Genomic DNA, 23706 nt, shown 5'->3' with positions numbered 1-23706 from the left:
CAGGGAATGGGTATAAAAATATTTCAAAGGCCTAGAATATCCCTTGGAGCACACTCAAGATTATCATTAAGAAGTGGAAGGCATATGGTACCACCAAGACCCTGCCTAGATCAGGCCCTCCCTCCAAACTGGATGACCAAGCAAGGAGGAGACTGACCAGAGAGGCCAACAAGAGGCCAATGGCAATTTCGAAAGAGCTACATGCCTTTCGGTCAAAGAATGGTCACTTTGTGCATGTGACAACAATATCCCAAGCACTCCACAAGTCTGGCCTGTATGGTCAGGTAGCAAGAAGGAAACCAAGTTGGAGTTTTTTGGCCTAAATGCAAAATGGTATGTTTGGCGCAAACCCAACACAGCACATCACCCAAAGAACACCATCCTTCTCTCTCTGAACACCATCATTCTTCTCGTTGTCCTTCTCTCCTGACAAGGTGGAGAAGTTTCTGTCAATCCTCGACGATGATTCTGCAAATGGACCAGATGGCATCAGCCCACGAGTCCTAAAATCCTGCTCTGCCGCTGTATCTCACCCTCTCTCTGTTCTCTTCACCCTCTCTTTTGCTCAAGGTCATCTACCATCAGCTTGGAAATCAGCCAACATTACCGCTTTACACAAAAAAGGTGCAAAAACAGATCCTTGCAACTACAGACCAATCAGCCTTCTTCCAATTATCAGCAAAGTCATCGAATCCATCATTGCTTCGGATATCAAATCTTTCCTCTTCTCCAATGGCTTGATCTCTGATCATCAATTTGGTTTCATACCAGGTGACTTTACTCTGGACATGCTGCTTCTGCTGTCTCAACAATGGATGGAGGTCCTCAATGTCAAACAGGAAATCAGAGCTGTCTCCCTTGACATACAGTCACGTGAAAAAGTAAGTACACCCCATGTAAAGTTTTGACTTTTTCAACATATTTCAATGTACAGCTATTTGATCTTCATTTCAACAATATTGATAGATAAAGGTGATATAATATAACAAATATCATGAAACATTTACATTTTGTAGTCCATTGTATAATTTAAATAAACATAAATGCAAATTTCGCATGTGGAAAAAGTAAGTACACCCCTACATTTATCACGACTTCAAATACCTAAAATTCGAATCAGGTGCACCAGCTCAGGTGCAAATGATTAGAACATCGTTAGAGAGTATCTTGGAGGAACCTGTATTATTTAAACCTCAGACATTTAGTGTGGTTTGCTCTTTGTTGTTGAAGTGTGTGGCGTCACTATGCCTAGATCAAAAGAGCTCTCTGAGGCCTTCAGAAAGAAGGTTATAGATGCCTACGAGTCTGGGAAGGGATTTAAAAAGATCTCCAAACAATTTGAAATCAATCATTCTGTTGGAACCCATCTGTGGATCGGTCCCATCGGCCGATGGGTCTGACCCATCTGTGGATGCACGAGAAATGACAATGCAGACCCATCGGCCGATGGGACCGATCCACAGATGGGTTCCAACAATTCGACTGGCCGGAAGATCATCTACAAGTGGAGAAGATTCCAAACAACTGCCAAACTTGTTCAGGCCTGGCCGCCCCAGCAAGTTCAGCCCGAGAGCAGACCGCAAGCTGCTGAAAGAAGTCTCTAAGAACCCCAGAATGTCATCAGGGACATACAGGTAGCTCTTGCCACTGTTGATGTCAACGTGCACGAGTCTACCATTAGAAAGAGGCTGCACTAATTTGATCTACATGGGAGGTGTGCCAGGAGGAAACCTTTGCTGTCCAGAAAGAACATCAGGGCAAGACTAAAGTTTGCCAATGAACACCTAGGCAAAGACCAGCACTTCTGGAACAATGTGCTCTGGACAGATGAGTCAAAGGTAGAGCTATTTGGCCACAGTACCAGAAGACATGTTTGGCGAAAACCAAAGACAGCATTTGACCAAAAGAACCTGATACGAACTGTAAAGCATGGTGGTGGAAATATTATGGTTTGGGGGCAGCTTTGCTGCATCAGGGCCTGGGCAGCTCACCATCATAGAATCCACTATGAATTCTTCGTTGTACCAGAGGGTGCTTCAGGATAATGTGAGGCCATCTGTCGGAAAGTTGAAGCTCAACCGAAGGTGGACCTTGCAACATGACAATGACCCTGAACATACCAGTAAATCCACCAAGGAATGGCTGAAAAGAAAGAAATGGAGGGTTCTGGAATGGCCAAGTCAAAGCCCGGATCTAAATCCCATCGAGATGTTGTGGGGGGATTTGAAATGAGCTGTGCATGCAAGAAACCCCTCAAACATCGCACTGCTGAAAGAATTCTGCATGGAGGAGTGGGCATTTCTCCCAGTCGATGTCAGAGACTGGTAGACAGTTATAAGAAACGCCTACTTGAGGTTGTTTCTGCCAAAGGGGGCAATACCACCTATTAGAGCCAAGGGTGTACTTACATTTTCCACATGCGAAATTTGCATTTATGTTTCTTTAAATTTTACAATGGACTACAAAATGTAAATCTTTCATGATATTTGTCATATTATATCACCTTTATCTATCAATATTGTCGAAATGAAGATCAAATAGCTGTATGTTAAAATATGTTGAAAAAGTCAAAACTTTACATGGGGTGTACTTACTTTTTCACGTGACTGTATCACATGTCTTCGATACGGTCTGGCACCCAGCTCCGCTCACCAAACTCTCCTCCTATGGTATCCATGGAAATCTCCACGCATGGCTTGCGGACTTCCTCTCTGGTTGTAGTCAACGTGTGGCCCTGAATGGGTTTCTCGCATCTTCCCTTCCTGTTCTGCCTGGAGTTCCTCAAGGCAGTGTTCTGGGCCCTGTGCTTTTTCTGGTCTTCATCAATGATCTCTCTGTCTCTCTTGAAAATCCTCTCTATCTTTTTGCTGATGACTCCACTCTCTGCCACTCCATTCCTCATATCTCAGATCGGCAGTCTACAGCCTCATCACTCTCTGCAGACCTGAACAAAATCACAGACTGGGCAAACAAGTGGAACATGTCTTTCAATCCTGACAAATCTCACACTCTTACTATGTCTCTCTGAAAATCCCGACTGGAGAACCCGCCCATGCACTTTCTGAACAATCCTCTCCAAGAAGTTCTGTCACTCAATCCTTTGGGTCTCACTATCTGCCATGTTCTTTCCTGGGAAAACCATATTTCCGAGCTGGCCTCCAAAGCCAGTCGCCGACTGGGCATCCTCCGTCGTGCAAGGTCCTTCCTTGGCCCACCTGAGCTCCTCTCCACATACAAGGCTTTCATCCGCAGGTCAATGGAATATTATTATCCCCTCTGGGGTGGTGCTCCTGCCTCACACCTAGCTCGTCTTCACGCTGTTGAAACCAAAGCTTTCAGAATCATTGGAATCTCCCGTGATGAAGCTAACTCCGAGGGCCTTTCACTCACTCACCACAGGCAGGTAGGTGGACTTTCTTTCTTCTGCCGACTCCTATATGGCCTAGCTCCCCCAGCTGTATCTGTGCTCTGTCCCCCAAATGTTCCTAAAGGTCGCACAAAATCTGCCAGCAACCCTCTTATGGAGAAATTGCCAAAATCAAGACTCTCTGCTCACCTTCACTCCTTCATTCCTCTTTACTCCGACCTCTGGAACAAACTCCCTCACTCTCTTCAATCCCACTCCTCCTTCCAGGTCTTTAAAACAGCTCTTCACCACCATCTCTTATCTTCCCCCCAAAACCTTGATCTCTGCTACCCCCGTTAATTCACCCCAGATCCACTTTTATTTTTTGAAATACCACCTTCTTTCTTTCCTTGAAGTTCCAGCAGTGTCCATGTGTTTTATACTTTCCCACCCCCACTACCCCCAACCCCCGCCTTCGCATGCCTCCTCCCTCCAAATCCTCTCCCTCCCACAGATCTTCCATTGTCCGTGTCCTCTACTATTGCACTCGTGTGCTTCCCTCTTTCTCCCAATCTTGTCTTCCGCTCCCTTTTTTGTATGTTTGGTGTGTCCGTTTTTTTTTTTGTGATTGATGTTAGCTCTTACACGAGCCTCGATCTTGTGTACAAATAATAATAATAATAATAAATAAAAATAATCCCTACTGTGAAGAATGGTGTTGGCAGCATCATGCTATGGGGATGTTTCTCATCAGCAGGGAATGGGAAAATTATCAGAATAGAAGGGAAAGTGGATGGAGCAAAATACAGAAAAATCCTCGAGGAAAACCTGCTGCCCCCTGCAAGTAAGCTGAAATTGGGACGGAAGTTCACCTTTCGGTGAACAACGTTTGCATGACAACGACCTGGAGCACACAGCCAAAGCTACACTGGAGTGGCTAAGGAACAAAAAGATAAATGTCCTTGAGTGGCCCAGTTAGAGTCCCCTACCTAAATCCAATTGAAAACCTATGGCATGATTTGAAGATTGCTGCCCATCAACACTCCCCATGCAACTTGACTGAGCTTGAACAGTTTTGTCCAGAGGAATGGGCAAATATTGCCCAATCAAGGTGTGCAAAGTTGGTAGGGAACTATTCCAACAGACTCACAGCTGTAATTGCTGTCAAAGGTGCTTCCACCAACTATTAACTCTGGGGGGTGGACACTTATCCAACCAAGATATTATAATTTTGTATTTTTAATTAATTTTCTGAAATTTGTATAATTTGTTTTTCACTTGGAAGTTGTGGTTTACGATGTTTAAATAAAGGTGGAAAAAGTCTGATTTAATGAATTTTAATATCAGGCTAGAAGGCAACAAAAGGTGAAAATTTTGAAAGGGGGTGTCGACTTTCCAGAGGCACTGTATATAAATGTATATATAAATGCTTTATTTGGAGTATATGTTGTGATCAATAAAGAAAAATTCTAAAATTATAAAGTGCATTTCTAAGAATGTGCCGTATCACATTTCCCACCTGGGGTGGGCCAAGAAGGGTACTCCCGCCTGGAGGGCGTGGGTGCCCGCTCGTATATATATATATATATATATATATATATATATATATATATATATATATATATATATTGTATACAATATCGAGGCTCGTGTAAGAGCTAACATTAATCACAAAAAGACAAATGACACATAAAACATAAGATAAAGGGAGCGGGAGACAAGATGGGGAGAGAGAGGGAAGCACACAAGTACAACATTTGAGAGCATGGACATCGGGAGATCTGTGGGAGGGAGAGGGCTTGGGGGGAGGAGGCACGGGAAGGGGGGGGTAATATATGAATGGTTTTTTTATTTATGTCTCGTCAAACACTTTTTCTTTCTTTTTTTTTTTTTTTTTTTTTTTGATGTGATGTCATCAAACACAAGTGATGACTATTGTGTTTGGGGATTCGATAGAATGGTGGGGGGTAGGTTTGGAACTTACCTTTGAACCGTCTCGTATGGGTTCAATTCCCAACTGGACTCAGTTTCATTGATGCTTCAAAAGGTGGGTGTGCCATCCCTCGAATGGATGATAGCCATGGTCTCCCGTCTGATCGCAGTAGTTGGTGGACGTTAAAGATCCCACAACGTTTTACAGAAAGAGGAGGCGAGTTATCACTGGCACTCGCAACAAATTACAAATGCTGATTTAGGTATGCTAACCGCTGTGGGAAGCAAGGAGAAGCTGACGTTTCAGACATTAACCCTTCGTCAAGGCATCAAATAAACCTCATTGTTCGCATTCTGGGTTGGCTCATAGCCTGATGTTTGTGTATTGTATTATAATCTGCTGATTGCATGTTCCAATCACGACTCTCCTGGGAAGAAAAGCAGTCTAAAAGCAGGAAATACACTATAGGTGGTTTGCCCATTCCTTCCCAACAGATCACCTGGCTATCGGGCGATACAGAAACTCAGGCCAACGCAGAACCCGAGGTGAATTGTAAAATACTCCAATTATAAAACAACTTGACGTTTTTTTAAATATCGAGGCCTGGGATGAATTCAAAAGAGTTTTCCATAAAAGTTGGGATGAAATAAATTTTGGGAGCGAGAAAGAAAAAATCTGAGTTTGACGCCTTCGCCCATATTATGGAGGAACAAAAGGCCGGCATTCAACATCGTTGCCCCCACCGGACCCCCTCTGGTTCACAGAACTAATAATGTCGGTCAAATAACTGATAGGGCAAGAGGGGTGGCCCGGGAGCAAATCTTCCAACACTTCATCACTTTGTCGGTGATGGGATGAGGGCTGGACAACACTCTGGAACAAAGATATCTGTCCCTCCAGGGGTTCTCTCGGAACCCTTTGTTGTTTTTTCTGCCATTCCCGCATGCTCGCCCCGTCCTGCCAACATCGCTAACAAAAACTTCCTCATGAGATCAGATTGAAATTCTCAACGGATTTTGATGAGAGGTCATCAGAAGTCACCGGAGACCTCTTCCCGAGATGCACCTTGCCGAGCAAGTAATGTAGGGGAGGACATTGGACAAGTGCTCCGTAATGGGTGGAGGGACGGAAGGCGGGGAGGCGGTCTGCTATAGTTAGAGGGGGTGGAGTTGTGTTCCGGTCCTACAGAAAGGTTGAGGGGGGTTAAGGGTCGGGGTGGGGGAGATCTGGGCCAGTGGGCATCATTTTGCTGGGACTTGTTGGAAAGCCTCTGTGGCTACAGCTGCCTCCAATTGTCAAGTGTTTAGGAGTAACCCCCCCCTCCACCTCCCGACCTTATTACCGTCTGTCATCAATACTACAAGCAAGCACCAGTTATCCCAAGGTGCAGGTCTGGCGGGACATGCCTTGTACTCCACGGCCATGGATTTCATTCATTCCCTCATTTTGCGTTTCCTATTAACTCGACACACAAACCCCCGAGCGTGCAGAGGGGAATAGAATTCAATTTGGGACACTGTCGACCTACAGGTCCGCGGGGTGAAGGGGGGAAGATGAATAATGAATTCCTTCGTTCCTTGAACTTCCCACAAATTTTCCCGAAATTTTGCAGAATTCCAGAAAGGATGGCATTCCTTAAATACATGGAAAATTATTTTTCTCCCGACATCTGCGAGTCGTTACAATAACCGTATTAGGGGGGGGGGGGGGGGGGGGTTAAATCACCATAAATACCACCATCTTCGTGTAATCTTACTTGCCCTCGGGGAATATGGCGATTTAATAACGATTTTCTTGGGAGTTCGAAAAGAAAACATTTCCTCAAACCCGCCCACACGTCATCGTCGAAAACTTTCGCAAATCGGAAGTTCTGAGTGTCTGCAGGTTTGCTCTGATCGCTGCTTGGTCGTCCATTTGGTGTTGCTTGCACAAGTCGAGTTGCCCAATGCGAGTCGCAGCGCAGACCCGGCGAGCGCAACCTCAGGGTCTACTGATCCGTTCCTGTCGCCGCCTCGTCCGCGGAACATAAGGCAAAGGGGCCTGAAGGTCGAGGTCATGGAGACCGTCGCCGCAGTCATCGCCATCAAACTCCATCGGGGCGACCGCAACCACGGACACCATCACGATCCACACAAAACCGGCGGAGCCGATGAAAAACACGAATTCGGAATAACGCAAAAAATACGCAAAAAAACGTGTCCGTCGCCGCCCAATACTTTCCTTTTTTCATGGAATATCCTGCAACACCTTGAAGCGTGTATGAAGCGCGGAGCACCACGTCCGATGCGCGCTTGCCTTGAACGAGACGCTTCCAGCGGCATCAGAAGAGTCCTCGCAGGAAGCCTCCGCCCGTGCCTCCCTCCCCCAGAAACCCTAACCCTCTAAAACGTCCCTCATGCATCTTCTAGAGTTTCAGGTTCTGTCCGCGCCGCAGCCCGCCGAGCGCGGATCCCGAGCACGGACGCCAGAGCCATTGCCGGTGAAAGAGGAGAATCCACCGCGTTATACGTTACACGGGAACAACATTCCGCGCTTCCCACCTTCCGGTTTCCCCTGAAATTCGGTAAGTTCTGCCATTGTCACTTACGATTTTCTTGTCGCTCCCCGCCGCCGCTTTCTCCGAGTCTACAACGCCGGCATGTTGATGTGCGCACGACGCGCCTCCAGCTTCATTCGACCCACACATGGAAAGGGGGACGGACGGACGGACACCATCAAGTGAACAGTCTTGGTTGTAGCTTGCTTCCTTCGGCCGCCACGGCCAACAACCTCCTGTAGTTTAACTTTGACTGTCAGTTGTGATTCTCGTGTTCTCGCGAAACCAAACATTGTCCTGGCGATATTACACCACGTGATGAATTGAAGAAAGTATTAAATGTAGTGTTGAAGTGTACTTGTGTTGTAGTGTAGAGGATACAGTAGTGTTGGAATATAATGTGATTGTGTAGTTGTATAATGTAATAGTGATTACAGTAGTTGTGATGTAGTGATGTAATATTGAGGATGTAGTTGTGTTGTAGTGTTTCGGATGCAGTTGTGTTATAGTTGTGTTGTAGTGTTTCGGATGCAGTTGTGTTATAGTTGTGTTGTAGTGTTTAAGATTCAGTTGTGTTGTAGTGTAGAGGATGTGATTGTGTTGTAGTGTTGATGATATAATTTATAAAGAAATGGTGATTATGTAGTTGCATAATGTAATCGTGATGAAAGTATTTGTGATGTAGTGTTGAGGATGTTGTTGTGATGTATTGAGATGTAGTTGCGATGAGGATATAGTTGTGATGAATTTAGTTGTGATGTAGTATTGAGGATATGCTTGTGTTGAGGATGTAGCCGTGACATAGTAGTGATGAATTTAGTTGTGGTGTAGTATTGAGGATGTAGTTGTGTTGGGGGGGGGGGGGGGGGGTAGTAGTGACATAATAGTGATGAATTTAGTTGTGATGTAGTATTGAGGATGTAGTTGTGTTGGGGGGGGGGGGGGGTAGTAGTGACATAATAGTGATGAATTTAGTTGTGATGTAGTATTGAGGATGTAGTTGTGTTGGGGGGGGGGGGGGGTAGTAGTGACATAATAGTGATGAATTTAGTTGTGATGTAGTATTGAGGATGTAGTTGTGTTGGGGGGGGGGGGGTAGTAGTGACATAATAGTGATGAATTTAGTTGTGGTGTAGTATTGAGGATGTAGTTGTGTTGGGGGGGGGGGGTAGTAGTGACATAGTAGTGATGAATTTAGTTATGGTGTAGTATTGAGGATGTAGTTGTGATGAGGATGTAGTTGTGACATACTTGTGATATATTTAGTTGTGATGTAGTATTGAGGATGTAGTTGTGATGAGGATGTAGTTGTGACATAGTTGTGATATATTTAGTTGTGATGTAGTATTGAGGATGTAGTTGTGATGAGGATGTAGTTGTGACATACTTGTGTTATATTTAGTTGTGATGTAGTATTGAGGATGTAGTTGTGATGAGGATGTAGTTGTGACATACCAGTGGTACATTTAGGTTTGATGTAGTATTGAGGATGTAGTTGTGACATACTAGTGATACATTTAGTTGTGATGTCGTATTGAGGATGTAGTTGTGACATACCAGTGATACATTTAGGTTTGATGTAGTATTGAGGATGTAGTTGTGACATACTAGTGATACATTTAGTTGTGATGTCGTATTGAGGATGTAGTTGTGACATAGTAGTGATTAATTTAGTTGTGATGTAGTTGTTTTGAGGATGTAGTTGTGATGTCGTGTTGAGGATGTCCGCGTAGTCTCTGAACCAATGACAACTGAAGCGAAGGAGTCTTACGGGTCATCATGGCATACTCGTACCCTTCAGGTTTACTTGATAAATTGCTAGTTGGTTTTAATAACTTTTCACAAAACACCTTTCTGGTTTTTACTGAAGGTGTATCCTCAGGTCTCGTGATTTCATTCCCAAGCAGGTATCATTGATTATGGATTATTACGGATCGATGAACAGATCTCTGGTTAACATTTTCAACGTCCTCCTGCCTTCCCTGGGGTGGATCATGGCGATTTGTGTATCGCTTCACTATGACGTCATGACCATGTTTTGTGCCCCACCAAGTAAACAAAGGACATCAGACATTGACGTCTTTGTTCCCACGAGTATCAATGATGTAACTCACTGATCAAACGGGAATGCCCATTTCTGTGGTTTGAAAAACCATTGTGAAACATTCGTTCGTTCATCCCGAAACCGAAACCACCACCATTTTCCACAACAATTGAGGATTGGGAATTATGCTCGTTTTCTCGTGGGAAACTTTCGAACTCAAATTACAGGTTTCCAGAATTGCCTGCAATGTTTAAATTCCTTTCAATTTAGCTTCTTTATTTGACAAGTAGGCCTATTGGAAATATAATTATACATATAGTACTGTAATAACAATAATTGTTATAATTACTCTATCCACCCTCTACATAGTATTGTATGGACTTAAAAATATTTTGAATGTTTTTTTTCCCCTTCGAAGTCGATGAGCTTCGGTGAAACAAGCGATTGCCATAGTGTGATCAGAAAGTGCGTGGCCTGGAATTGAACCAACCAACGTATTTGGACATTGACCGTTTAGGATAGCAATTTTAAAACTTTCAAATGACAGGTTTCCTTATCTTAATGCAAGGCTAAGCACTTACTGATCAAGTCTCGTTTTCCTATAAATCAGGATCAGACGATGTTATAGCCATAACTTGTGCCAAGATTCTCCTACTACTTCCTGAACAGACCCAATAATTCCCACCTTCTTGTGAGCTCGGTTTTGGCTCAAGTCCTTTATGAACTGGCTGGCCAGGCGTGATGATCTAACGAAGGTAGATTTTTTTTTCTGGAAGGAATTTGGAATTCGTTTCAGGCTGCTGGTGATAACTTGCCTACCCTTCGGGCCTGTCGGCTATCCTGACAGCTGATAACATAACCAAGATTGCTATACACTTTTTGATCGCTGAGATGGGATTTTCTTGCACATTATATTTGAACATCTGTTTTATATGAAACTTATTAATTTCTAGCATTTGAGATACGAATAGTTAGTTAAATTCTACTTATTATTTGAAACAAACTTTGACAACCTGGACTTAATTGGATCTTATCTCCTTAATTGTTTAATTACACAAACATTGTTTTTATTACATCGACAAATTAATTAGGAATATCCACTTTCCCAATAACAGTCATCCGCATGAACCATAAACTCGTGTAACAAAAAAGTTAGCGAGAAAATTCAATTATCGGGATTCGATTATCATCCCGTTCGCAAGAGCTTCCAGGATGGATATTATGGCGGGAAGGAGGTGGTGGAGGGATGCAACGCGGTTGCTCGAGGTTAGACGTACAGGCGGTTTTTCCAATGAAATGCGGCTTCTGTGCGCTGAAATTTCAAACCGTTGAATGCGCTTTGCCACGGGACGGTATCTGGGAAAGAAAGAAGTCGATTGGGTTTGATGGGAATAATAAGCCGCGATTGTTCGCGCTGCACGGCTGTCCGTGTCCGCGGCTCGGTGCGCGCACAAAGAGCCGCTTGTTTGGCGACATTCCCAAATGCTTTGAGGAGACTTCCCGAGTGTTATTGTTGATGGGGGTTTTGTGCGTAACGCGCTGTTTTTACGCAAAACCTTCCCTGCTCGGGAAAATGAATCGAGCGGAATGCTTGTACGCCTATTAAAAGAGCTTTTGTTTCTCGCTTCATATTATTATTGCTGTATTACCATTATTGGTCTTATTATTCGTACAAACATGCAAACGCCTGCGCCGACTGTACAGGTAAGTATAAAAATTGGAATAATTTCTTACTGAACGGTCGAGTTGGTACAATGTGTATTAATTAACCTCTGCGACTCGAGCGGATCAAACTTCTCGCTCATAATCGCACGATGAAATGGAGCCACTCCACTACACTCGGATCGAGTGTGCTTCTCTACTCTGATTGAGTTTGGTCCTCTATTCCAATTGAGTGTGGTCCTCTAATCTGATTGAGTGTGGTCCTCTACTCTAATTGAGTGTGATCCTCGAATTTGGTTGAGTGTGGTCCTCTACTCTGATTAGGTGTGGTTCTCGACTCTGATTAAATGTGGTCTTCTACTCTGATTGAGTGTGTTCCTCTGTTCTGATTGAGTGTGGTCCTCTACTCTGATTGAGTATGGGCCTCTACTCTAATTGAGTGTGGTACTCCACTCTGATTGAGTGTGGTACTCTACTCTGATTGAGTGTGGTCCTCTACTCTGATTGAGTGTGGTCCTCTACTCTGATTGAGTGTGGTCCTGTACTCTGATTGAGTGTGGTCCTCTATTCTGAGTGTGGTCCTCCACTCTGATGGAGTGTGGTCCTCTACTCTGATTGAGCATGGTCCTCCACTCTGGTTGAGTGTGGTCCTCTACTCTGAGTGTGGTCCTCTACTCTGATTGAGTGTGGTCCTCTACTCTGATGGAGTGTGGTCCTCTACTCTGATTGAGCATGGTCCTCCACTCTGGTTGAGTGTGGTCCTCTACTCTGAGTGTGGTCATCTACTCTTGTTGCATGTGGTCCTCTACTCTGATGGAGTGTGGTCCTCTACTCTGATGGAGTGTGGTCCTCTACTCTGATTGAGTGTGGTCCTCTACTCTGATTGAGTGTGGTCCTCTACTCTGATTGAGTGTAGTCCTCTACTCTGATTGAGTGTGGTCCTCTACTCTGATTGAGTGTGGTCCGCTACTCTGATTGAGTGTGGTCCTCTACTCTGATTGAGTGTGGTCCTCTACTCTGATTGAGTGTGGTCCTCTACTCTGATTGAGTGTGGTCCTCTACTCTGATTGAGTGTGGTCCTCTATTCTGATTGAGTGTGGTCCTCTATTCTGATTGAGTGTGGTCCTCTACTCTGATTGAGTGTAGTCCTCTACTCTGATTGAGTGTGGTCCTCTACTCTGATTGAGTGTGGTCCTCTACTCTGATTGAGTGTGGTCCAGGTGGCCGTTTCCTTTTTGACCTAGTCTGATCGAGTGTGGTGCTGTATTGCCCTTGTGAGTGCACGCGATCCGCTTTGTGTGTAGCGCATATGCACTCTGATAAAGCCTCTACCTGTTTCCCTCTCTACCCCCATGTCACCCCTACAACCCATCCACCTCAACCCTGTCTCAAATTATCACGACCTCTCCAAGTACTCTGGAAGAAAAGCCAGTTAGTGCAACTTTGTGTAAAAAAGGTAATTTTTGTGAGACGAAGGTAGACATTATAAACTACAGTACAAATATGGTACATGACGTCATTCATTTTATGGAACTCAAGACACACTGGATGATGAAGTCATGAAATTTGTGGAACTCAAGACAGACTGGCTGGTGGATGACACAGACGGATGAGCTGCCCATCCCATGAACAATGTGCGGCGATTACTGTAGTGGTACAATGTCCAACCTTGTGCATGGACATGGTCATCAGTTTTATTTCCAAACTTATCCTCCTTGACGAGCATCGTTTTCTGTAAATACTCAATAATAAACATCCATGGGGTATTTCAAAGGTATTAAACTGGTATGTCGGCAAAGGTGTATCGACACAAAGGAAACAAAACAATGTAACAATGCAGAGCCTTGCCAAGGTATTTACCAGTGGGTTGGAGCCCTTCCAAACAGTGGGGGTGCTACATGAAAGTTGATCTCTGTGTGCACACTCACACTCACACACCACACACACACAATATATATATAATTATATATATATATATATATATATATATATATATATATATATATATATATATATATATATATATATATATATATATATATATATATAGTATATATAAATATATATATATATATATATATATGCAGATATAGAGGTGGATACTTCGACACCTGCGAGGGCTCTGTTCCACCTTCTGAACCCGCATATGGAGATAGCAACCAAGAACGCACACACACACACACACACACACACACACACACACACACACACACACACACACACACATACACATACATACACATACCCACAGAACACACACAAACACACACATACACATACACACATACCTACATACACACATGCAAACACACACAAACACATACATACATCCACACATACATACATATACATACATTACATAACTACATACATACACATACATACATACACACATACATATATCATACACACATATATAAATACACACAGAAAAGCTCAACAGACTACCGAATACAATTTGTGTACAAGCATGAACACAGCAGTCCAGAAGAGGTATCTGACTCAACTTGCAAAAAACTTCCAAAAACAGGTGCGATTAGAAGATGTCACACACCAAACCGAAACAGCAGCAAATACAGCCCCAACGATTGCAAAAAAAGACAAAAGAAAAGTACAAGATAAAATACCATCAGATATATAGTGACAATTGGGAGAAAGACGAGAGCACGGAAATATAACAAAGAGTTGGACAGATTGGAGATAGACAAAGAAGGATCACTGGAATGGCTAATAAGAGGTCAGCTCAACTGTGGTGGAGAACGAATCATTATTAATGTCCTCCAAGACCAAGGATACTACACCAATGGATTAAAAAAGATGGCAGGACTGAGTCAGTGGGACAAGTGTAGATTCTGCGAGGTAAAAACAGAAAGCATGAGTCACCTCCTATCAGGATGTAAAAAGCTCATGCCAGAACAGTTGTACACCCAAAGGCACAACAAGGTATGTACAGTAAACCACTGGCATATCTGCAGAAATTTCAATATCCCAGTTCCACAAACCTCATGGAAACATGAACCAAAAGCCATCATTGAAAACAATGACAACGTCCACTATGACCTGATGATCCCATCCAGCATGAACATAGAAAACAAAGCATTGCGACTGGAACAAAAAGGAAAATACAGCATTGCTGATTGAGATATCAGTACCCAGCGATTTTGGCCAAAATAATTGTAGAAGTCAAGAAAATGACCAAATACCAATACCTCAAGAATGAAGTGAAAAGATCCTGGAAGCTGAACAGCACCAAAATTGTACCAGTGATAATTGGGGTGACGGGTATGATGAAGAAGCTGACAAAAATCTTAAAACCCATCCCCTGGGAATATTACCACAAATTAACTACAGTTGGAGGTTGTACAGGGCTCAATGGCGACATTGAAAAGAGCCCTTGGAACAAAAATCTGAGAACAACAAAACTTCACAACTTAGCCCATGAATCGCAATCCTTCACCGAAGTGTGGGTGGATACTTTGAGTCCTGGGCGACAACATACTTCACAATATAGTATATAATCCCCTATTTACGATGTAGTCCCCTCTTTACAATGTAGTCCATAGTCCCCTGTTTACAATGTAGTCTGTAGTCCCCTGTTTACAATGTAGTCCCCTGTTTACAATGTAGTCTGTAGTCCCCTGTTTACAATGTAGTCTGTAGTCCCCTGTTTACAATGTAGTCCCCTGTTTACAATGTAGTCCCCTGTTTACAATGTAGTCTGTAGTCCCCTGTTTACAATGTAGTCCCCTGTTTACAATGTAGTCTGTAGTCCCCTGTTTACAATGTAGTCCCCTGTTTACAATGTAGTCCCCTGTTTACAATGAAGTCCATAGTCCCCTGTTTACAATGTAGTCCTTAGTCGCCTGTTTACAATGTAGTCTGTAGTCCCCTGTTTACAATATAGTCTGTAGTCCCCTATTTACGATGTAGTCCCCTGTTTACAATGTAGTCCATAGTCCCCTGTTTACAATGTAGTCCATAGTCCCCTGTTTACAATGTAGTCTGTAGTCCCCTGTTTATAATGTAGTCTGTATTCCCCTGTTTACAATGTAGTCTGTACTCCCCTGTTTACAATGTAGTCCCCTGTTTACAATGTAGTCCATAGTCCCCTGTTTACAATGTAGTCTGTAGTCCCCTGTTTACAATGTAGTCTGTAGTCCCCTGTTTACAATGTAGTCTATAGTCCCCTATTTGCGATGTAGTCCCCTGTTTACAAGGTAGTCTGTAGTCCCCTGTTTACAATGTAGTCCATAGTCCCCTGTTTATAATGTAGTCTGTAGTCCCCTGTTTACAATGTTGTCTATAGTCCCCTATTTACGATGTAGTCCCCTGTTTACAATGTAGTCTATAGTCCCCTGTTTACGATGTAGTCCCCTGTTTACAATGTAGTCCATAGTCCCCTGTTTACAATGTAGTCCATAGTCCCCTGTTTACAATGTAGTCCATAGTCCCCTGTTTACAATGTAGTCCATAGTCCCCTGTTTACAATGTAGTCCATAGTCCCCTGTTTACAATGTAGTCCATAGTCCCCTGTTTACAATGTAGTCCCCTGTTTATAATGTAGTCCATAGTCCCCTGTTTACGATGTAGTCCCCTGTTTACAATGTAGTCCATAGTCCCCTGTTTACAATGTAGTCCATAGTCCCCTGTTTACAATGTAGTCCATAGTCCCCTGTTTACAATGTAGTCCGTAGTCCCCTGTTTACAATGTAGTCCATAGTCCCCTGTTTGCAATGTAGTCCATAGTCCCCTGTTTACAATGTAGTGCATAGTCCCCTGTTTGCAATGTAGTCCATAGTCCCCTGTTTGCAATGTAGTCCATAGTCCCCTGTTTACAATGTAGTCCATAGTCCCCTGTTTACAATGTAGTCCATAGTCCCCTGTTTACAATGTTGTCCATAGTCCCCTGTTTACAATGTTGTCCATAGTCCCCTGTTTACAATGTAGTCCATAGTCCCCTGTTTGCAATGTAGTCCCCTGTTTACAATGTAGTCCATAGTCCCCTGTTTACAATGTAGTCCATAGTCCCCTGTTTACAATGTAGTCCATAGTCCCCTGTTTACAATGTTGTCCATAGTCCCCTGTTTACAATGTAGTCCATAGTCCCCTGTTTACAATGTAGTCCCCTGTTTACAATGTAGTCCATAGTCCCCTCTTTACAATGTAGTCCATAGTCCCCTGTTTACAATGTAGTCCGTAGTCCCCTGTTTACAATGTAGTCCATAGTCCCCTGTTTACAATGTTGTCCATAGTCCCCTGTTTGCAATGTAGTCCATAGTCCCCTGTTTGCAATGTAGTCCATAGTCCCCTGTTTACAATGTAGCCCCTGTTTACAATGTAGTCCATAGTCCCCTCTTTACAATGTAGTCCATAGTCCCCTGTTTACAATGTAGTCCCCTGTTTACAATGTAGTCCATAGTCCCCTCTTTACAATGTAGTCCATAGTCCCCTGTTTACAATGTAGTCCGTAGTCCCCTGTTTACAATGTTGTCCATAGTCCCCTGTTTGCAATGTAGTCCATAGTCCCCTGTTTACAATGTAGTCCATAGTCCCCTGTTTACAATGTAGTCCGTAGTCCCCTGTTTACAATGTAGTCCATAGTCCCCTGTTTACAATGTTGTCAATAGTCCCCTGTTTACAATGTAGTCCGTAGTCCCCTGTTTACAATGTAGTCCATAGTCCCCTGTTTACAATGTAGTCCATAGTCCCCTGTTTACAATGTAGTCCATAGTCCCCTGTTTACAATGTAGTCCATAGTCCCCTGTTTACAATGTTGTCCATAGTCCCCTGTTTACAATGTAGTCCATAGTCCCCTGTTTACAATGTAGTCCATAGTCCCCTGTTTACAATGTTGTCCATAGTCCCCTGTTTACAATGTTGTCCATAGTCCCCTGTTTACAATGTAGTCCATAGTCCCCTGTTTACAATGTAGTCCATAGTCCCCTGTTTACATTGTAGTCCATAGTCCCCTGTTTACAATGTAGTCCATAGTCCCCTGTTTACAATGTTGTCCATAGTCCCCTGTTTACAATGTAGTCCATAGTCCTCTGTTTACAATGTAGTCCATAGTCCCCTGTTTACAATGTAGTCCATAGTCCCCTGTTTATAATGTAGTCCATAGTCCCCTGTTTATAATGTAGTCCGTAGTCCCCTGTTTACAATGTTGTCCATAGTCCCCTGTTTACAATGTAGTCCATAGTCCCCTGTTTACAATGTAGTCCATAGTCCCCTGTTTACAATGTAGTCAATAGTCCCCTGTTTACAATGTAGTCCATAGTCCCCTGTTTACAATGTAGTCCATAGTCCCCTGTTTACAATGTAGTCCATAGTCCCCTGTTTATAATGTAGTCCCCTGTTTACAATGTAGTCCATAGTCCCCTGTTTACAATGTTGTCCATAGTCCCCTGTTTGCAATGTAGTCCATAGTCCCCTGTTTACAATGTAGTCCATAGTCCCCTGTTTACAATGTAGTCCATAGTCCCCTGTTTACAATGTAGTCCCCTGTTTACAATGTAGTCCGTAGTCCCCTGTTTACAATGTTGTCCATAGTCCCCTGTTTACAATGTAGTCCATAGTCCCCTGTTTACAATGTAGTCCATAGTCCCCTGTTTACAATGTAGTCCCCTGTTTGCAATGTAGTCCATAGTCCCCTGTTTACAATGTAGTTCATAGTCCCCTGTTTACAATGTAGTCCATAGTCCCCTGTTTACAATGTAGTCCGTAGTCCCCTGTTTACAATGTAGTCCATAGTCCCCTGCTTACAATGTTGTCCATAGTCCCCTGTTTACAATGTAGTCCATAGTCCCCTGTTTACAATGTAGTCCGTAGTCCCCTGTTTACAATGTAGTCCGTAGTCCCCTGTTTACAATGTAGTCCGTAGTCCCCTGTTTACAATGTAGTCCATAGTCCCCTGTTTACAATGTAGTCCATAGTCCCCTGTTTACAATGTAGTCCGTAGTCCCCTGTTTACAATGTAGTCCATAGTCCCCTGTTTACAATGTAGTCCATAGTCCCCTGTTTACAATGTAGTCCGTAGTCCCCTGTTTACAATGTAGTCCATAGTCCCCTGTTTACAATGTAGTCCGTAGTCCCCTGTTTACAATGTAGTCCATAGTCCCCTGTTTACAATGTAGTCCCCTGTTTACAATGTAGTCCATAGTCCCCTGTTTACAATGTAGTCCATAGTCCCCTGTTTACAATGTAGTCCATAGTCCCCTGTTTACAATGTAGTCCGTAGTCCCCTGTTTACAATGTAGTCCATAGTCCCCTGTTTACAATGTAGTCCATAGTCCCCTGTTTACAATGTAGTCCATAGTCTCCTGTTTACAATGTAGTCCATAGTCCCCTGTTTACAATGTAGTCCATAGTCCCCTGTTTACAATGTAGTCCATAGTCCCCTGTTTACAATGCAGTCCATAGTCCCCTGTTTACAATGTAGTCCGTAGTCCCCTGTTTACAATGTAGTCCATAGTCCCCTGTTTACAATGTAGTCCATAGTCCCCTGTTTACAATGTAGTCCATAGTCCCCTGTTTACAATGTAGTCCATAGTCCCCTGTTTATAATGAAGTCCATAGTCCCCTGTTTACAATGTAGTCCATAGTCCCCTGTTTATAATGTAGTCCATAGTCCCCTGTTTATAATGTAGTCCATAGTCCCCTGTTTATAATGTAGTCCATAGTCCCCTGTTTATAATGTAGTCCATAGTCCCCTGTTTACAATGTAGTCCATAGTCCCCTGTTTATAATGTAGTCCATAGTCCCCTGTTTATAATGTAGTCCATAGTCCCCTGTTTATAATGTAGTCCATAGTCCCCTGTTTACAATGTAGTCCATAGTCCCCTGTTTATAATGTAGTCCATAGTCCCCTGTTTACAATGTAGTCCATAGTCCCCTGTTTACAATGTAGTCCATAGTCCCCTGTTTATAATGTAGTCCATAGTCCCCTGTTTACAATGTAGTCCATAGTCCCCTGTTTATAATGTAGTCCATAGTCCCCTGTTTATAATGTAGTCCATAGTCCCCTGTTTATAATGTAGTCCATAGTCCCCTGTTTATAATGTAGTCCATAGTCCCCTGTTTATAATGTAGTCCATAGTCCCCTGTTTACAATGTAGTCCATAGTCCCCTGTTTATAATGTAGTCCATAGTCCCCTGTTTACAATGTAGTCCATAGTCCCCTGTTTACAATGTAGTCCATAGTCCCCTGTTTACAATGTAGTCCATAGTCCCCTGTTTATAATGTAGTCCATAGTCCCCTGTTTACAATGTAGTCCATAGTCCCCTGTTTACAATGTAGTCCATAGTCCCCTGTTTATAATGTAGTCCATAGTCCCCTGTTTATAATGTAGTCCATAGTCCCCTGTTTACAATGTAGTCCATAGTCCCCTGTTGATAATGCAGTCCATAGTCCCCTGTTTACAATGTAGTCCATAGTCCCCTGTTTATAATGCAGTCCATAGTCCCCTGTTTATAATGTAGTCCATAGTCCCCTGTTTACAATGTTGTCCATAGTCCCCTGTTTACAATGTAGTCCGTAGTCCCCTGTTTACAATATAGTCCATAGTCCCCTGTTTACAATGTAGTCCGTAGTCCCCTGTTTACAATGTAGTCCATAGTCCCCTGTTTACAATGTAGTCCATAGTCCCCTGTTTATAATGTAGTCCATAGTCCCCTGTTTACAATGTAGTCCATAGTCCCCTGTTTACAATGTTGTCCATAGTCCCCTGTTTACAATGTTGTCCATAGTCCCCTGTTTACAATGTAGTCCGTAGTCCCCTGTTTACAATGTTGTCCATAGTCCCCTGTTTACAATGTAGTCCGTAGTCCCCTGTTTACAATATAGTCCATAGTCCCCTGTTTACAATGTAGTCCGTAGTCCCCTGTTTACAATGTAGTCCATAGTCCCCTGTTTACAATGTTGTCCATAGTCCCCTGTTTACAATGTAGTCCATAGTCCCCTGTTTACAATGTAGTCCCCTATTTATGTCAAGGCAAGTCATGGGATTGTTGGACTTTGTTCTCCCTTGAAACAGGTTTCGTTTGTTTCCATCATTGTTTATCGTATTAATTTTGCTTTCTTCATGAGTCAGATGACTCATCACTCAGATGACATTCCCTTTGTCTAGACGCTCTTTCTGCCTGGTTATATTTCTTTGCAGTAACAGTCTGTCCATACACTCTTTCAGTGTCTTTGTACGATTTTAATAGCAGGTTGTGTGCGTCCTCCAGGCCTTCATGATTCCGTGACGCAAAGCTTGCATATCCCACGTATTGTATTACTTTGTTGAAACAGCCTGAACTTTCTTCTTCTTCTTCTTCTTTTTATTCATATAATACATACAAAACCTTTTCTTGAGAACTCCTTGAAAAAAAAAAAAAGAAACAAATGCTGTGAATTCTTACAAGACGTGCCAGCAACCTCATTGACTTTACGTATTTACATGCACATCTTTAAAGGAACTATTTGTCTCTTCAGGTGTGTTTCCCGGACAGGTCGTGTGCTCCAATGAGAATCAGTTCACCTTCCATTTGCAGTAAGGATTACTTGCGAGGAAACATTGTTCCAACATGTACAGCATCTCATGAAACACATTTCACTAATATAAATACATACCAACAGCCTGGTACAGGCAGGGACAATTTAGTACTTTGTTAAAAGGCTCTATTTCTACCATTCATGGCTCTGAAGGTTTCCCAAGTTGGCAAATAGCTAAATCCCAGAAGCAAATCTTAATGTCACATTCTAGAAAGTTCCATTTTGCCATTATGCAATTTAAGAGTGTGAACTTCTTGAAAGAAACTTTGTAATATATCTGAACTTTCCAGTAGCTCCCCACAAATGTACCATAACCATTTCAGCTACAGTATCTTGACTTCCTGGTATCAAAAGCGCACATACATCTGTAACCGAAGACAGAATATAGGTGTGGTTTGTGGTACAATTAGTCATCACTGCCTACATCTTGCTTCATGTATCTGTTCACTAGAATTGAGCATTTAGTTCTGCTAATCGGAGCATGGAGCTTCCCAGATAGCGAACAGTATCTGGACCTGGTGTTGGCTTAGCGGTTAGGGTGCTGGCTTGGGATCCTAGGATCCTGGGTTCGAATCCCGGTCGATCGCTGAATTAACGCCAGGGGGGTTGACTCAGCCTGTCATCCTTCCGAGGTCGGCAAATTGAGTACCAGCTTGCTGGGATGAATTATCCCGGTGTAGACCGGTTTAGAATAGGTACACCGTATCCCTGCGCATCGTAAGAGCGTGACCAAGGGTGGGCGTCAGGAAGGGCATCCGGCCATAAAAACATTGCCTCAAACAGGGAACCATGATTGTCATGGGGCCCGCAAGGCTAACCCCCGCTCTAGCGGGGAAAATGGCCTTAAAACGATCATTCATTCATTCATATTCATCTGGACCCAACTGGGATTTGGTCGCCAATTTCCACATGCAAATGGGCTATTACCGAGGCAGATTTGATGTGACTTGGATTGGTACTGGCTCAATGGGGTTCCTACACTGAGAAGTTTCAAACTTGATAGGAAAGACAAGGTAAAAGAGACTGTACATATTACACATGCAAAAATGTTGGAGGTTCTCCTTCCACCCCACCAATTATTAAAATTACTTAGTAATTTGCAATATTTAAAACATATCAATACTTAAGCACATCATAGGTCAGATACATAGACAGATGAATCACTTGTATTTACTTCCTTTCTAACTGTACAAAGTCATCTCCTTCGACTGTTTTAAAACGCCATTTGTGGTTGCATCCTGTAAGCAGCTAAATATCGCAAGTAAATCATGAATTAGTGATTATAATGAGCTCTTTATTGAAAAGTTCACGGCTATAGTCATGTTTAATGTTAATACGGCGAAAGCTATAAAATAAGACACAGAAGCAGCATTGTTACCGTTGCTTAGCAACCAGTACCAATGTCAGCTCCATTGTCTACCAGCAGTGAGCAGACAGAGGCTGCACCAGCTGACTTTTATTCACAGATATTTCCATTTACGGACAATTTCCGATGGTTTCGTGATTTTTTTTTCCAGGGGATATTGGCCTTGAGTTGCATTGGTATGCAAAACTTTAGCTTTCTACCACACCTAGAAAGTACTAAACATTTATATCAGTGAGCGAGTGAATGAATTAGTCAGTCAGTGGTTAGAAAGATCTTTATATATTAGATGTACTGTTTATGGCCTTTAAATCCATGGTTGACTAGCACTTTGGCTAAATGCTCACCTACCTACCACCCACCTGACTGCAGTTTAGTATTTGTAGTTCAATGATACTTGATTGTTGTGTTAAAACAACGAAGTATGACGACTTCATTATATCATAAACTATTCAGCAATTTCATTTAAAAAACTTTTTTAAAATTAAAATCTATATTTGTGAATGTGCGATGAACAAACAAAGACCAGAATGAACACACTACAGACCATAAACAAAAGACATCAAGGAGGTAGAAAGACAGATGTCGATGTACGGAACCTTTGAAGCATTCAACTTACATGGAGTGCCGCAGTGTGAAGGGAGGAAACTGGCTTCAAAGGGATGAGAACAAGGGAACAAAAGAATGGAGGTGAAGTGAAGTAAAGGGATACCCCCACTCGTGTGCATATATATATATATATATATATATATATATATATATATATATATATATATATATATATATATATATAACCAGTATGGTACATCAGAATATATATATATACAGTCACGTGAAAAAGTAAGTACACCCCATGTAAAGTTTTGACTTTTTCAACATATTTCAACAAACAGCTATTTGATCTTCATTTCAACAATATTGATAGATAAAGGTGATATAATATAACACATATCATGAAACATTTACATTTTGTAGTCCATTGTATAATTTAAATAAACATAAATGCTAATTTCGCATGTGGAAAAAGTAAGTACACCCCTACATTTATCACTACTTCAAATACCTAAAATTAGAATCAAGTGCACCAGCTCAGGTGCAAATGATTAGAACATCGTTAGAGAGGATCTTGGAGGAACCTGTCTTATTTAAACCTCAGACATTTAGTTTGGTTTGCTCTTTGTTGTTGAAGTGTGCGGCGTCACCATGCCTAGATCAAAAGAGCTCTCTGATGCCTTCAGGAAGAAGGTTATAGATGCCTACGAGTCTGGGAAGGGATTTAAAAAGATC

At 42.6% G+C, this 23706-nt stretch overlaps 1 protein-coding gene across 1 annotated transcript in view; it reads left to right on the top strand.

Moving 5' to 3' along the window:
• The first annotated feature begins 7691 nt into the window (after positions 1-7691).
• LOC137432982 (protein phosphatase EYA4-like) overlaps positions 7692-23706 on the top strand; it is a 153191-nt gene continuing 137176 nt past the window's right edge. Inside the window, exons 1-2 of the mRNA XM_078783782.1 lie at positions 7692-7842; positions 20997-21054. The gene's annotated coding sequence lies outside the window, so the exon portion shown is untranslated. The remainder of the gene's footprint in view (positions 7843-20996; positions 21055-23706) is intronic.

The sequence above is a fragment of the Myxine glutinosa genome, chromosome 8, assembly GCF_964187855.1.
Source record: "Myxine glutinosa chromosome 8, kmMyxGlut1.1, whole genome shotgun sequence".
Lineage (NCBI taxonomy): Eukaryota > Metazoa > Chordata > Myxini > Myxiniformes > Myxinidae > Myxine > Myxine glutinosa.
The sequence above is the reverse complement of the archived record's forward strand: the minus strand, read 5'-3'. Positions and strand labels throughout refer to the sequence as shown.